The sequence below is a fragment of the Gallinula chloropus genome, assembly GCF_964237585.1.
Source record: "Gallinula chloropus genome assembly, chromosome: 20".
Taxonomy (NCBI): Eukaryota; Metazoa; Chordata; class Aves; order Gruiformes; family Rallidae; genus Gallinula; species Gallinula chloropus.
Window position 1 is genome coordinate 5210081 of NC_140105.1, and position 16360 is coordinate 5226440.

Below are 16360 nucleotides of genomic sequence, written 5' to 3' on the forward strand. Positions count from 1 at the left end.
TCCAGCACACAACACAGCCTTTGAGCCAAAGATCCATATGGCAATTTACATGGAAAATTAGGAGGTGTCAGAAGAAGCAGAACTAGACAGGTCTCAAGGATATTAATTCCTGCTCCCCTAGCCTTGAGCTTTCAACGTATCATTAATTTAAGATCGTTGATGTTAGGCTTTCATCAATGCCGTGGAAAGAGGAATACTTCACTGATGCTGTGCTTGTGTGAAGACAAACCAGCTGAAGAACCAGCCTGCATGTGCAGGTTAGAGCACTTCAGCCACATCAGGACCCTCCACCAGCAGACTGACCACAGCAGACAGACCACGGCTGGCTCCCAGCTCTGCCCTGCCTGCAGGAATCATCCCAACCCCAATATCAACCTGCATTACAGTGGGGAAGAGATGCCAAATGACACTAAGCTACTTTCACAGAGACCTGTTACCCAATGGTTACCCAGCACCACACCTTCTTCCCCGTTTCACCTCCTCTCAAGCTCTTGCACCAAGGCTGTAGGCACCCAGAGCCATGACAACTTCTCTCTGGAGGACACCTCCCTCCCTCCAAGCACTACAAGTTGTTCATCAGAGTTTGATACAGAGGGGTGTAGAGGACACCCAGCACTCCACCAATCTAGTCTACAATCTATGAATTTATGATACATCTACGAGCAATTTGCTCAGGGCCCACAAAGCAGCAGCCGCTTAATTTGTGGCTGGGTGCAGTTCCATCAATAACAAAGTGGATAAGGGATGCAAACTAGTAGTGCCTGCTATGAGCTAATTAACTGTCCATTTAGGCAGAGCTGCACACAGTAATGAACTGATAGTCATATCAGTGAGTCATTAGAGGAGAGACCGGAGCTCCCGTTGGATGCTGTTACCAAGCTTCAGCTCTCCCCAGAAACTAGGGCTTTGCACAAAGGCAGGACAGAAGAGACCATTTCCATCAGGTTTAACAAATACAGCTCCAAGACTCTGAGGTCTGGCCACGCTGCTTCTCACAGAGCCTCCAGCTGAGGTGGGTCAGCATCCCCTGCCAGTACATCCTGCATGTGTCCTCACAGCAAGCATGGGCTCAAGTTCAGGGAGGCAGCTCACTGGGGAGGGCTGTGATGGGAGGGCTGCACAGCACAAGCTCACCCTGTGGCACTGAGCACCTCCTGACAGACATCAGCACACAACAGCCTCTGCATCTTTGTTGGTTTGAGCACAGACACCCTGGTTTGGGCTTTCCTTTCCCCAAGCAGCACAGGCTGGAAGCTCAGCAGATCTGTGTCTGACACACCAGTTCCCATCCTGGATCCCCAGTTCTGATCTTCTGGGCACAGCTGCAACATAAATACCCAATCTGCTCCAGGCAATGCCTGCTGTGCTGCAGCCACCCTTTAACCACGAGCCATTCTGGGTTCCTATCCTTGGCTGTTGGGACTCTGACCCTCTGGCATTTCATAACAAGGTCAGCATCAGTGCTGTTTGTGCTGATGTGACAAATCTCTCCCCAGGATCACAGACAATTTCCTCCACCTCCAGACAGAAGCTGCCTCTGACGAAAAGGGCAGCAGCAGTTAAAAATCAAGTCAGACAGCTAGACTGGGAGTACAACCACATCACCATGTATGTTGCTATTGAAGGCAGGGCTGCTCCTAGTGCCTTCACACTGAATTCACACCCTGCCTTGTTAATAAGGCCTTTTGAGACAGGCCATGAAATTACATTAAATACCAAGACTGAGACATGCACACAGGAGGCACTCCTCTTCCTCCTGGGAGCCTGACTGCATTTTAACTCCAAGCCAAGAGGAGTGGATGGGGAAAGTGTTGTTATTTTCCCATTAGTGTTTCCTCACTCACTGCTCAAAAGAAACACCAAGCAACAACTCCAGAAACTCATTTCTCACATGAGGTAAAGCAACAGGAGGAGAAGCAACCAGACAGCACTGTCACAGCCCAAGGGAGGAGGGAGATGGCCTCAACAGCCACCGCAGTCTTCCAGCTGAAATAAAGGACCTGCAGCCCCTCACCCCGTTTTAACCCTCCCAAGACAGCAGCAAAGCTCTGGCCTCTCTACAGACATCCCAAACCCAGGGCTCCAGCTGCCCCTACAGCCAGACACTTCCCCCTCCCAGATCTCTACTTCTACCTGAAGCTTTTTCAGGAGATTTAAACTCATGTAGTGCCATAATTAAGGTTCAACCTTTCTCTTTTTTTTAATCCTTAAAGAGCTGCAAAAGCAGAGAAATCCTTTCCATCTGAGCAGGGGCCAGGGCATCCTACATTAAAGATGGGGCAACAGAGCTGCAGTGATTAACAGCTAAGGATTAATTAGCATACACTGAACCCAACCCAGTCCTTAGTTAGCTGAGCAGCCCCGCAAAAAGGAAGCTGGATATCTTTCAGCAGAAAGAGACCTCTGTGGAAGGACCCCCTTGACTTGCAGTTGTTTAATGTTTAGCTCTCAGATCAGTCCTCTCCCTTTGCTCCAGCTGGGGGGCAAGACTTCCCCCCAGCCAAAGGACCCGTGACTCAGCTATGAATCACCAACCAGCCTCTTCATCTCACCCAACCTTGCACATAAACAATTAGATCTATTGTCATGCAAAGCAGCTTGCTGGGCCCCTTCAACCCCCAACAACTCCTCCATTCACAGCCTGAGTTGCAGGGGCAAAGGTATTTTTAGTGCAGTCCGTGTTTTTAAACAAGAAATGGAGATGGCACTTTCCTGGCTGACTTACGGGGTGGTTGCCATGCCACCTCTAACCAGAGGTGAAGAACAGGAGCACCAAGATGCTAAACCTAAATGGGCAAAGTGCCCAGAGCAGTGGGGCCTGGGGGAGCTTGAGCTGTCAGAGTGATACACAACTTGAGATGCCCTTTGCAGCCAAGGTCAAGCCAGGTCTGTGTGCTGCATCCTCCAGGAAGGACCCTGGCTCTGGCTGCAGGCTGAGCAGCAGCTGCTCACCATGGCTCACTTTGCTCATTCAGCTCAAACTGGAGAGCCTTTTGCCTATGGAGAATTAAAGTGTCATAAATGAGAGGTTTCAGACAAGGAAAGAGGCAGCAGTCCTTTTCCAAACAGCTGCTCAACACATCACATCACCCTTTGGGAGGGTCACGATGGCTCCGTCTCCACGGAACAGTGAGTCTCCAGCATAGGCACATCAGCAGTGATGCAGGACAAGTTTCTGGAGGTCTTCACTTTCCAGCACTGCAGTACACAAATCTTTTCCAAACTGGTAGGCAAAATTATCCACTTTTCCAAGGACACTGTGTGATGACAGCAATGGAGAAGCAGGGAAGGCCTGCCAGCCCTGGGTAACAGTATCCTCTACATCCCACAGCAGAACTAACACCACACACTCCCTCAGATGGGATGGGGCTGAAAGGGCTCATCCAGAGCCAAACCAGAGCAAAGACTCCTAAGCTCATTTTGCAAGAATTAATTCATTACACTGCCCTCCAGAAAGTGATACTAACTAAACCCTGTCACTCACTCATTAAACAAAATCTGCTTTGTAGGTTGATCAAGAGCAGTTTTGTGAACATATTCCATCTCAAATGTCATCTGTTTTAGGTTTTTGCTAAGTGCAAGATATCATTTGGCTTCCAGGACAAAAACATTTTATTTCAAAAGACAGATAAGCAGTCTCCACAGCTCATTACTCTCACAAGCTTTTCTGACAGTAAATGTAGCTGATGTCCAGTCAAGATGGAAAAGAAGCCTCTTGTATGAGACAAGGACAAGACATTCAAGGATCCACTCAGCTTTAGAGACACTTCAGAAGGCAGCAGCCACTTCCAGAGCACTTCAAACACTTGAGTAGCTCAAAAAACTCTGCAAATTAGGAAACTTGCATTTTAAGGATCACTTAACAGGATGCAGTAGCTAAATAGCTTGTTCACATCCACCCTGGGAAAACTTACTCCATTCCACTTTGTAGGGGGGAAAAAAAAGATCAGGCTCCATTCACCCAGACAACAAAGCAAGTTCCCCAAACCTTCTTCCACCACCCATGCCAGCAGCCTGGCTGGGGTGCAACAAGACATCCATACCTCACATAGCTGTGTCACCACCACAGACCAGGAGCTTGGGCTCACCCTGCCCTGCACTGGTTGCTGCAGCTCACAGGGCTCAGGACAGCCCCATTCCCCTAGTCTGGCTGCAGTGGGATGCTGGACAGGGTGCACTCCAGTGTCTTTTTTTTCCCCATCTGAAATTAAAACTGTTCATCCAGCAAAGTTACAGGCAGAGCTCATGGTTTCCCAGCATACGACAAGGCTAAGAGAAGGGATCAGCTGAAGAGAGGCAGGAGACTGGGAGGGAAGCCGCTGCCACCTTCACCTTCCAGAGGTCCGAGGTGCCACTGGTCCCATGCGTTCCCACGCCTTGAGGGGACCAGGCTGCTGGGTTTGGACTCCATCCCCTCCAGAGCTGCCAGGGCTCTCTGTGCACACACAGCCAAGAGAAGGGTCAATGTCCCAGCAGGCAGATTTGCAATCATAGGCCCCCAGCCCAGCACCCTCCCTGAGCAGAGGGTGAAACACAGCAGCAGTGGCCGTGCAGCGTGGCAGGAGCCACAGCAGCTTTACAGCCTTAAAAAATAGACATCAGCAAGTCTCTTGGCTTTCATCCTGTTTGCTGGAGGCCAGGGCAGCACAGAGGTACATCATTAAAACGGATCCATCTGCCCTGGACAATTCATCTGATCCCCTTTGAGGGGGACGTGCAGGACAAAAGGAGGAGGGATGGGTCCCCCCCATTGTCCCTGCTCAGCATCAAGGCTGCGGCTGCATTACAGGAGACCTCCTCCTCATCTGCACACAGGCAAATCCCGAAGAGAACAAACGAGTTAAATGGACCGGCTTTTCTTTCCGAAGAGGAGAAGAATTCCTATTTGTTCTCGGGATTGCAATTTTCTCCCCATGCCGCTGAGGATAGGAACAAACGAGCAGGGAATGAAAGGGATTAATGAATGAATGGGACCTGGGCTCCCAGCTGCAGGAGGAAGGGGGGGAAGCCAGCCACAATGCAAGGGACTGCAGAGCACGGCTGGTGTTTAGCATTATAGACACCAAGGGACCACCCCCCCAACCCCCCAGTTCAAATGGAGATGAACTGACAACCATCTCTGAAAGGATTCACTTAAGGGGAAACCAAACAAAGAGAAAGGTAGGAAGGGTTTAAAGTTTAGACCAACCACATATTGCATAGAAAAGGCTGGTTTTGCAGAAATGCTAAACTTCTGGCTGCTGACATCACTCAGCTCCCAGCAGCTTTTGTCCTCCCGGAGAGATGGGCCCGTGCAATGCTCCTTCCCCCCCAAAGCCACAGAAAGCCCAAAGGCATTTGGCATTTACACCAAGTGCTTGCTCATTTAAGATCTATTCACTCTCCTGGGTGGATCAGGGACATGTAGCCCCGTGAAAGCTGCAAAACAAGCAAAAGTGAAATATTCTTTTCCCCTTATTTTCAAGTCCAACATCAGAAAATCAGAGAAAGTTTGGGAATAGGATTAGTTTTCAGACTGGTGCATGAGCTGTCTGATTTAGATGGCAGCTGGTTCCCAGTACTGACAGCTTCCAGTAAGCTGCATCACTGCAGGCATCCTTTGCTCTTGATGCCCCAAGATCTTTGCTTTGGCTTCCCAGCACTTAGGCACGATGGGACACACAGTAGCTGCATGAAAGCCACCACCATTCGTTTGGGTGGGAGAAGCAACACTACCCTCTAAATCTAGAGTTGGCAGTTACCCATCATGCTGCTATAATGCATGGCTTCATTTAAAAGCTATCTTAATTTGAAGATTAATTATTATGGCCTCTGACTGGATGAGCTTGTGATAAATCACCTGGGTGTGAAATTGCACAGTAATTACCTGATTGTACATTGAGCATGTAAATGTTGGTAAAGAGGTGTCACCTAATGGAGACTGATGCTGGGGATCTGCAGGCTACAACCAGCAGAAGCAAATCACAGAGCAAGGCAGGTCAGGGGAAGAGGGAGCAGACAAGAACAGAGGGACCAGAACATTTAGCACCATTCCAACCAGCCTGCAGGAGCAGCATTCAGAACTAGTGCAGGGTTTTCAGGGACCTGCAAATTACGATACAAACTGCTGGAAATTCTTGCAGGTGGAGCTGGGGCAGCAGACCTGAGAGATGAGGCACTGCTCAGCACAGCCCCAGCCTCACTAGTTTAGGGAGGAGCAAATACAGATGCCAAGAGAATTAACCTCCACCACACAGCGAGGTTGCAGCACAGGACCACTTCTGGGGTGCCACAAGCCTGCAAGCAAGGCTACTTCAGAAGTGTTTGTCCACTGTAGCAGGTTTAAGCCTGAGGGCAGTTTGTCACCTTCAGGCCCATCTGTGAGATGCCCAGGGTCCTCTTCCCTGCACAGCACCAGCACTCCCACCCTGCCCCAGCTGCCAGCACAGCACCAGTGGTAGAACCCCTCATCTCCCTGGAGGTGACCCCAAAATGAGCAAGTGGCATTGCTGAGGAAAAGAGCTGAAAGAAGCCACGAGATAGCAAAGTACCTCAGTCCCTCAACATGAACAACACTTGTAACCTCCTAGGTGAGATTCAATTTGCCCCCGGAGCTGGGATTTATTACCGTGACCAGAGGACCAGGAGCAAATGCAAACAGTGTTGGATGGAAGCTGTGAACACCACAGCATTACAAACATTCACCCAGGGCTCCAGTTAAGAGAAGCAGCCAAACCAGACTGCCATCTGCATCCAGGGCCAGGACCTTGATTAGAGCCAGCAGGAGATGTGGATCCTTCCCTAATTCACAGCCACCTCCTTCACCACAGGCTGCCCACAGGGTTGCTCAGCAACACAAGGACTGATACCACCAATTTATTCGGAGCAAGCCCTGGGGCTCCCAAGAGGAGATGTTCTTACCTGACACTGGGCAAGCTGCATTTGCATTCAGCCACAGTGAGCTGCTGGGGAAAACCAGGAGCCCCCAGCATTCCCATCACTCACAGGGCTGCAATCATGCAGTCCCCATTAACACATCCTGTCCTAGCAAAGAGGATCTAACTAGCACCAGCTCCAGTTGTTCAAACTGGAAGTTGCAACAGGGTTAAATCCATCCAACACTGGTACTCTGACATTTCCCAGTAAGTTCCTGCAAGCCAGCAGAGGAAGCACAGACCTGGGTCTGTCTCTGCTGGCAGGTTCACAGGCACAGAAATGCAGCAGGATCTTCCTCCAGGACTAAAACAGGTCACCCTTGAAGTCCTGTAACTGTTGCAGCCCACAGCTGCAGGACTTCCCTCCTGGTCATTCCCTTTAATTCCCAAACCACCTTTTCAGGAGCATCCAGCTCCCTAATGCACTCCTGGAGACTCCTGGAACAGTGTGTGAAGCACACATGGCCCCACACCAAAGCACAACAGTGCCTGACAGCATCCAAGGATCTCGACTTCTTAACCTGAAGGTCCCTCTCCCAGCAAAACAGCAAAAGCCCCAGCTGCAGCCTCTGTCTACCTTCTAACACTAAAAACCCCATAAAGGAAATATAGAAAGCCCAAGTTAATATTTATGACTCCTGATTATCTGCGTTACCAGGAAGTTAGCAGTGCTGTCAGGGGAGCTGAGATAAAGTGTCCCTCCAGCCCTGCAAGCCATGCCTGGAAGGACCAAAGGTAGCAGGAGAAAAAAAAAATTCTTCACTGGGAAATAAAAGTTTCTTGAGAAATAAGATGACAAAAGCCACTTCAGTGTCACAAAGCTCCCCAGGGAAATGGGGCCAATTACAAAACCTGACTAGGATTTAGGAGGCAGCTGCTGGGAAACATAATGATTTGAATGAAGAAAGAAATCAGGATGGAGAATTACTAGCAGTGAAAGGGAAGCTTTCCATGCTCTACACCCAAAGCTAATGCAATAGTGGTAGCACTTAATCCTTATCAACATCTGGGTACACAGCTGGAGCTCCAGGTCCATCACCCTGTGGATGGCCAGGCCTACTGAACACATGATGGGGCCCCGGTCCTATGACTCTGTCCCTGGGCACCCAACATCTCTCAGAGCTGTCTCCCTCCACCCCAGGAAGTATTTAGCCTTTGGACTGACACATCAGTTTATTTAGTTGCTTGCCTGGGAGCTGGCCATCTTCCTAATAGATAGTTCCCCAGAAAAGCAAATGTCATCTCTGGTGCCCCTAAGAAGCAAGGGCATCTCTGGAAGGTCTGGGTCTCCATTAGTCTTCAGACAATTTTCCATCTGCAGCAGAAGGGAAAGGTTTCATTAAGAACAAGATGAGCCATTCCCCAAGCAAGACATCAGCTAACAAAGGAAATCACTCAAAGTCACCTCCCAACACATACAGCTTAATTAAACGAGGATTCTTCCTCAAAGGCACCATCAGATTTCTGGAGCCATGGGACAGCTGAGAACCACCAAGCTGCCTGCAGTCAATGCCAGAGAAAAACACTCCATTTTCTTGCAAATAGTGCTCATTAGGAGCAATGCTTCCCTGAAGATTCCCCATTCCTGTGCCACTGGCCAGTGCTGCATCATCTCATCTGCACCCCTAGACACAGGCCTCAGACCCAGAGTCCCTCCAGCATTAGGGCTCCCAGTATTCCCCCTTGGAGCCTCCCTGACTCTTTGCACCTTGCAACAGGAGATCTGCTTGGCCCACACACCTCCAATCCACAAAAAGAGAAGACAACCCCCTTATTTTTCAGGTGTTCCAAGCCCAGTGCTCCATTTGTCTCTACAGCACCAGGCACCCACTGGCAGCTTTTCCATCTGCAGATATGTCATTTAAATGGAATTATGCCAGTAGCAGGGATCATGCTGTTCCTGTTCCACAGCCATGCTTTGGAAATGGATGCAAACTTATTTAATATCAAATTCTTACTTTCCTCAGATCTGTCAGTACAGCTCCCTTGGCTTCATGGCAACTGGAGTGCTGGGTGCAGCTGAAAGCAGGATCTAGCATACAGCACTCGAGTTATTAGCAGTGCATGAATAATCTGGCTACAATACCCTGCTAATGCCAAGGGCTGTGATAAAAGGGTGAGAACGGAGCCAGCAGGAGTATTTGTTCTGCTGCCTGCTTTCCCCTCACCACCCTGAGCAAGCTCAGCACTAGGACCCCATCTGCTGCTGGTTCCAACACACTATGGACACTGAGGTTTGCTGAGGTAGAGTCCAAGGTAGGAGCCCAGCCCAGGTAACCACTCACCTGGCTTGTCACAGGTAACACAGGGGACCAGGACTCCCAGAACTTGGGCTCCACAATATCACAGTGCTGACAACAGAGCCCAGAGCCCAGGGTGGGCAACACCTCTTCCCATCTGACCCCTCTAAAGGCAGCCAAACAAGGTGCTTGGTTTAGCCAAGATGCAAGGCAAGTCTGGCCAATTCATGCCATCCCATCAGGAGACAATTTCCCCCTTGAGGTGGAAGAGTCATTAGCAGCCTGCACCGTATTTCCAGCTTCAATTGGTCTGATTTTATCCTTCAGACACAGGCTCTCATTGTGCCTTTTTTTTGCAAAATTAAAGTGCTCTTTGCTATCTGGGAAAGTACTTACACCGTAATTAAGTCACCCAGTCCTTTGCTTGATAAGGACTAAGCAGATTGAGTTCTCACATTCCCTCCCTCCCAGGCATTTCCCTCTTTCAGCATCCTTTAACCCCAACTCCAAAGCTGTATGGGCAATTTTAGCACCTCCTGCCCAGAGGGGCAAGAGATCACCTGGCCACCCTCACCCCCCACCCTGTAACCAGTCCTCCTTCCCACCCAGCTGCAAGCAGCAGGGAGATAACCTTCCCCATCCTGCACCCCCTTGGAGGCTCCTGGATTTCACCATCGGAGTGTAGGGCTGCACACAGGTAATACCAGCTGGCTGCAGGCATCCCACTACAGCATCACATGCTGATCACATGTGTTTCTATACCCAGGGTTACCTCTGGATGTGTAGGTATAATCAGAGGGCCTAACCTTGCCCATTCCCACCCCAGGTCCTGCTGGGCTGGGAGGGTTATTGCTAACCCACACTGCAGATGGTTTCCAACACAACTCCCTCCCTCCTAACGCTGTCCCTGACATGCAGGGTAGCTTGCTGGCAGGTATCTCAGTCAGCTCAGGAAGAAGTATAAATTCAGTCTCATTTAAGGAGTGCACCAAGGCAAAAAATCCCAGTAGTCACACTGGGTGCTCTGGGATGAAGTTACACCTGGCTCAAGTTGACACTGTGCAGCCATTTCTGCTGGAACAGCTTCTTGCTTAAATCTACCTACAGCTACTGCCAGCTCTCAGCAACAGCTGGAACTCCTGAGAGAAGGAAAATGAAGCTTTCAGGAGCAACATTTCCATTCACTTCAGTGGCACTGCCCTCCCTTTTCCAAGTATCTTATTCAGAGCACTATGCACAAAGAGTGCATCTCAGCCAGTCCCCCCAGTTCAGTCCAAGAACACCTTTTAGCTTTTAAAGCCTCACAGAGGGACAGGGAAAGATTGATAATGCCAGTCCTCAGCCCTCCCAACTACAATAAGTGACATGAAAGTGTACATTTAGCTGCACACTCATGGGAGCTACCCCAAAGCCACATCTGAGGCAGTTGCACATCTGGAGGCTCACAGCCCTCACACTACACTCTGCTTCCTGACACACAGCAGCACACAAGCAAGGGAGCAGCTGGCACAGGAGCCAAGAAGCCACTCCAGGATCAAACGAGGCTGCAGAGGGACCATTTCCACCATGTCCTCTATTCTCCATCACAGACACACAGAGAACTCTTTGCTCTGACCAAAGACTAATACACAGGTACTTTCTTCCCCTGTAAGGCTTCTTAGAGCGACACCTTTCACACTGAAATCTCAGCTCTGGTGATTGAGGGAAGCTGAAGCACCTCTTATGGACTGCAGTAACCACTGGGCAACAAACAGCAAACCTGCAGCTCCAAATCAGCAACACCAGCCAACTGCTATTGTGAAGAAGCAAAATGTGCCCAGGATAGCCAAGAGCAGTAGCTACCAGGACAAACTACTCCCAAGGCAGTCAGGAGCTCCCCCAGCTGCTCCCAGGCAAGCACAGGCAGCAGAGCCCAGCATGGGAGCAGCTTTCAATTTGTTTCAATTTTTAGCAAGGGCTTCACGGGGAGAGGAAGAGAAGGTTGGTTATTTGGAGAAGATTTATGTGACAGTCCCTGGATGCGTGGGGAGCTGCCACACACAATACTCATCTGGAGTAGTCCAGAGATGGACTCCACACCTCCCACAAGTGCTCCATCTAACACGTTCTGCCAACGTGTTTTTAGGTGACTAAAAAATACCTTTGCTGGGTAAGGTGAAAATTACTCCATCTTCCAGCATGAAGCCTGGCTGCAGAGTAAAAAGCAGGTAACTGGCTTCACAGGCTGGCCCCAGACCCATATGGGGCTGGCAGAAAGGGAACAGCCCCTTAGCACTGAGTGTTTTCCCACTTACACAGCCCTTCCAGGGCAGAAATGTACCACCTCTAAAAACCTGCCTTTTTGGTCCAAATGGAATCCAATCACATAAAATACCACATACACATCAGAGAGTTTGTGGAATAGAAGTTTGAAGTCAGAGGGACTTACAGCCTTGTTGCAGTTTAACCCAGCAGGCAGCTCCAGCAGCCACACAGCCACTTGCTCACCCCCCACCACAGTGGGACAGGGGAAAAGCAAAAAGGTAAGAGTCATGTCCCCTCCAGCTCCTTGAGTGCCCCTCATCTTCTCATTGGTGAGTCAGTATGAGAAATCAAAAAGCCCTCAACTTTTTGGCAACAACTAAAAATCTAAGTGTTCTCAGCATTATTTTCATCCTAAATCAGAACACAGCACACCACCAGCTGCTAGTAATAAAATTAAAACCAGGACAAGCCCTGAAGAGCTCTGAAAGCTGTGAACAACTTCAAACACAAGGACCAGTTCAGTTGGGAAGTGGCCTTAAGTCAAGGTCAGTCCAGTGCAAGGCTGGCAAGAGGTCAACCAGATTAACACCCACTGAAGGTCCCCAAGGGACATGGCTCACCCTGCAGGATCCCACAAGTAGTTGGATATATGGGACCCTCTGGGCATCTTACCAGCCCTGACAAGCTCCCAGCTTGGCTCCTAAAGCCATACATGCAGGAGGGAAGGAGCCCAAGGGAGTAAATATCAAGTGTCATAATGCTGCAACCCTCCTCCCAGCATTCAAGAGATGCTCAGGAGGGAGAGCTGGATACCCAGCAGCAGTGCAGAAACACAGGGGCTGCCAAGAAGAAATGTATCAGGGATCAGTCAATGAAACAAAGAGGCTGCTATTTGTTTGAAGATTATCACCTGAAGTCTCCTAGCACCTCCCTCTTCAGGAGGGAGCACCCCAGCCTCTTCAACATACCCTGCAAGTGCTTTGCCAGCTGCTATGGCCCAGCTTTCAAGCAGCAGCCCTGTTTTCAAGTAGCCCAAAGCATAATCAGTCAACCTCACTTCCCACTCTCTGCTCAGTGCCTGCTTTGTGCCAGCTGCTGGCTGGAGATCCATCCTTTCCCACCCCATCCAGTCAGCAATTTGCTTCCCACAAGCAGAGAAGAAACCAACATCCTTTTTTATTCCCCTTGCCTACAGAGAGCAAATCAACGTGCTGTAGTGCTGTAATTGAAGTTGTCTCAAGCTGTCACCATCAAGGTGCTGTAAATAGGACTTCATGTTCACGGGGCTGACTTGTTTGTGGAGCTGTTAAAATATCTTCATTATTCTAATCTCTTGCTCTATCACTTAAATTTAAGAGCCCAGAGGAGCACACAGGGTTAGTGCTCCAACTAATCAATGCATGCAGCAGCACAGAAGAGTTTTACTGGTCTGGGGGTTGCTGGTGGAGACACTGAGCAGCTCTTCCCCCTTCCTTAGCACCTTAGTCACCACTGCTTCCAGCCTCATGGCCACAGACAGCCTCACCAGCAGCACAGCACAAGCTGTTCCATCCATTTGGTTTAGAGCCCAGGGTGCTCAGAACAGGTAAGGAACAGACTGGACCTTCACAAGTTAATGAGACACTGCAGAGCCGACCCTTGATCTCCCAGTTCCTTGCCCTAAACAGTATTTCCTCCTTTCTAGTCAGCAGCACAAGCCAAAGACACCCTGAGAAGCCTGAATCAGTGGCTTGTCTCCAACCCAAAGGCATGTCCCTACCAGGCTTCTCCTCTCACAGAAAGCCCAGCAACAAACAGCAGGTTTTTGAGCATTTCTCCAGACCAAAGCCCAGGGAAGACAATCCAAAGTACCTGGTGAGCACAAACACCTAGCAGGAAAAGTTATGAAACTCGAGGAAGAAGCATAATCCCTAGCCTTGAACTTTTAGCAGCAAGGCTCCTTTACCCCAAGGCAGGCATCCCAGTGTAAACCTTCAATCTGTTCAAGGGAACCGTGAGCAGGATGCCAAGGCAAACTGGGGAAATGAGACAAGCTGCAGCCCTTCTCCCCAGACAGAAATAATTCAGCATTTCTCCCAGCCCAGTGCAGTGCATCACAGAGGTACAAGAGACTCTTATTTTAATCATTCCTGCTGGACCTGGTCCATGGTTCCTTGGCTTTTCCCATGTAATTAACACTGTGCAGGTTCCAGTAAGCGATTTCAAATAAATCCTCAGACGACTCAGAGAGCAGCTCTAGAAATCCGCAGGGTGGTGATTGAGAGCTTAGATTCAGATCGTTACGTGGAGCCTTAGCTAGCTCATTGTCTGCCACAAGCCTGCCCTGTGATACCACATTGGTTTCCCTGCTGCAGAGCCCCAAGGGTTGTGCTGCCGATGGTCACACCGAGGAGATTTCTACAACAGACTTCACAGAAGGGAGAGGGCAAAATTGAAGCTCCTCCATTTCTCAGTGATCAGAGGGCCACAGAAAATGCCAGAAAACTGCAGCACACACACTAGTCATGTAGAAGTATTAACTGCTTAATCCCCAAAATCCTCTTCTCAAAGAGATTTCTCCCCCCCCCGCCTTGAAGCCCTTGTCCTCACACCTCCTAGTCCCAGCCCTGACAAGGGACAATAAAGCCCAGAAACCTTCCTCAGTAATCACCTTTTCAGGCACAAGTCTCTTCCCAACACCCTGCCCAAACTGTAACACACTGCAGGAATAATCCCAGGCATCACAAGCATCTTACAGCATGAGGAATTTGCCAAAACCTCCCAGGTGAGGCTGGAAACCAGACCCATCCCACACTTCCCAGACAAGCTCTAACACCCAACACCTCTATCTGCTTTTCATCCACACCAAGCACTTCAGTGTGCATTTAATGTCTGCCAAATCCTGTGGAAATATTGATTGTCAAATGCTCCCCCTTCTTATCCTCCACTGTAAGGAGCTGTCTGTAAGATGCTCTAGAAATTCAGAGTTATTTTTCACTAGAACATAACTAAGTATAATAATAATTAGACAACTGTATGCTGAACTACTGCTAACCTGGGATAACAGGGATGTTGAACAGCCACTGGAACATAGCTCAGAGGTAAGCAACTGTAACAACATCAGATGCATTGCAACACACATGAGAATTGAAGCACTTGCCAGTTCTAGTGAGCCCATAACACCCTTTTCTGCCCCAAGTCACGTAGACCATCTACACACAACACCTCTCAGATTCAGGACATGTTTGATGGTTTGTGATGAAGTCAAAGCAGACAGGCCACACTATCCCTCTCAGACATGGTTTCCCAAGTGATATCCTTTGTTAGCAAACAGATAAAGCCTGAGCCAGGAACACCTGAGATGCAGCTGGTTTCTGCAGAGCTACTAAAATATTTCCAGCTGCCGTGCCAGGAACTGCAGGAGCTGTTAGCAGAGGGATGAAAGCAGGTAGCTGTACCTGGCAGAGCTGCTCAGCTCCAGCACAGAGCACGTGGCTCCCAGCCGGCCATGCCTCGCACACCACACAGAGCCAGGAAAACAATCCCAAGACCACACTGCCTCTTGTTTTCTCAAAAACCAACTAAGGTTCTATTTACACCCAGTCCATGCAGGTGTTAGCCACAAGGAACTTACAGTTACAGGGACTGCACAGACACAACTTGGACACAGCAGACAAGGACTGGAAGGGCTCAAGCCCCTCTCCTTGCACCACAGCGCTGCTCCGCTCCCCAGGCTCAGCAGCAGGAGGGAGAGGCAGGAGCAGACTACCTGTTTCAGACAAGCCAACACTCATTTTCCATCCTGAGAACCTTGTTCTACTTTATCAACATTTTTTCCGTTCTCAAGAGAAGAAAAAAACAAAACCAGATGGGAACCCCCCTCTCCAAACTTACCTGCTCTGAGTCCACAGTGCCTGTGCGTGGTGCTGGTGCAGTCAGGGTTGTGCCTCTCCAGCCCTTGAGGTGAGGGCATCATCCCACTGAAGCATGAGGAGCAGCCATAGCTTTCACCACCAGCTTCCTCCATGGCTGCTCGCAGCTGCACATGCCACCCAGACAACAATAGCTGGAGCCTGCTCTGCTATCTGGTGCCACACACCCATACTCTTCCTCCCCAGCAGCTTCCAGGCTCACAGTCTACCTTTATTATTTCAGCTCACAAGTCCCACCATCTGCTCATAAAGCCAAGTTTTGCATTTGCCAGCTCCATACCCTTTACTTCAGCTCCAAGAGGAGTATCTTCTCACAACCAGACTACAAAGAGTCACCACAGAAAGCCCAGGACAGTCCCCCCAGCACTGTGATTGCAATTTCAAGGCAGCTATACAGGACCCTCATGTTAAATATCCCAGTGTAAATCCAGAAGAAGCCCTCAAAGGAAAAAACAAGCCCACCTCACCCTCCTTTTGTAAGCAGGGAAAAGAAAGTGCATCCCCCACAAGACCACCCACCACCAGCTGACATGATTCAGTCCATTAAGGCCGATAAGAGGCTTCAGCTGGGGAGAACCGAAGTCCCACCAGTGATGAGGCTCTGCTGGTGCCCCTGTGAGGAACAAGATAACCCCCCCATCCCCCTGATCCCATGACAGCTAAAATCCCAGGATTGAAAAGAAACATGAACTGAGATTAGTCTTGACATTTCTGGGTCTTGCAATCACAGTGGGTGACAAAAGCAAATTCTGGATGGGAGCCTTTCCCAGAGCAATTTAAACACGTCTATTTTAAGGGAAGACTGAGCTTAACAAAGGGGTGACAGCTCCGAAGTTGAAAGCCTCAGGGCTCAGTGTCCTGGGATTATGTTAGAACCAGGCAGTTTGAGTAGCCTCCAAAATACATATTTTGTGGAAATGAGGGAGAAGAAGCGCTGCTGCTGCCCTGCAACACTGTCCCCAGGTCCTTGGCCCCTGTGACGTGCACCCGAGAGCTGTGGAGAGGCATCAGAAATGGTTTGACACCCCCCCCCCTTCACAGGATGAAATCT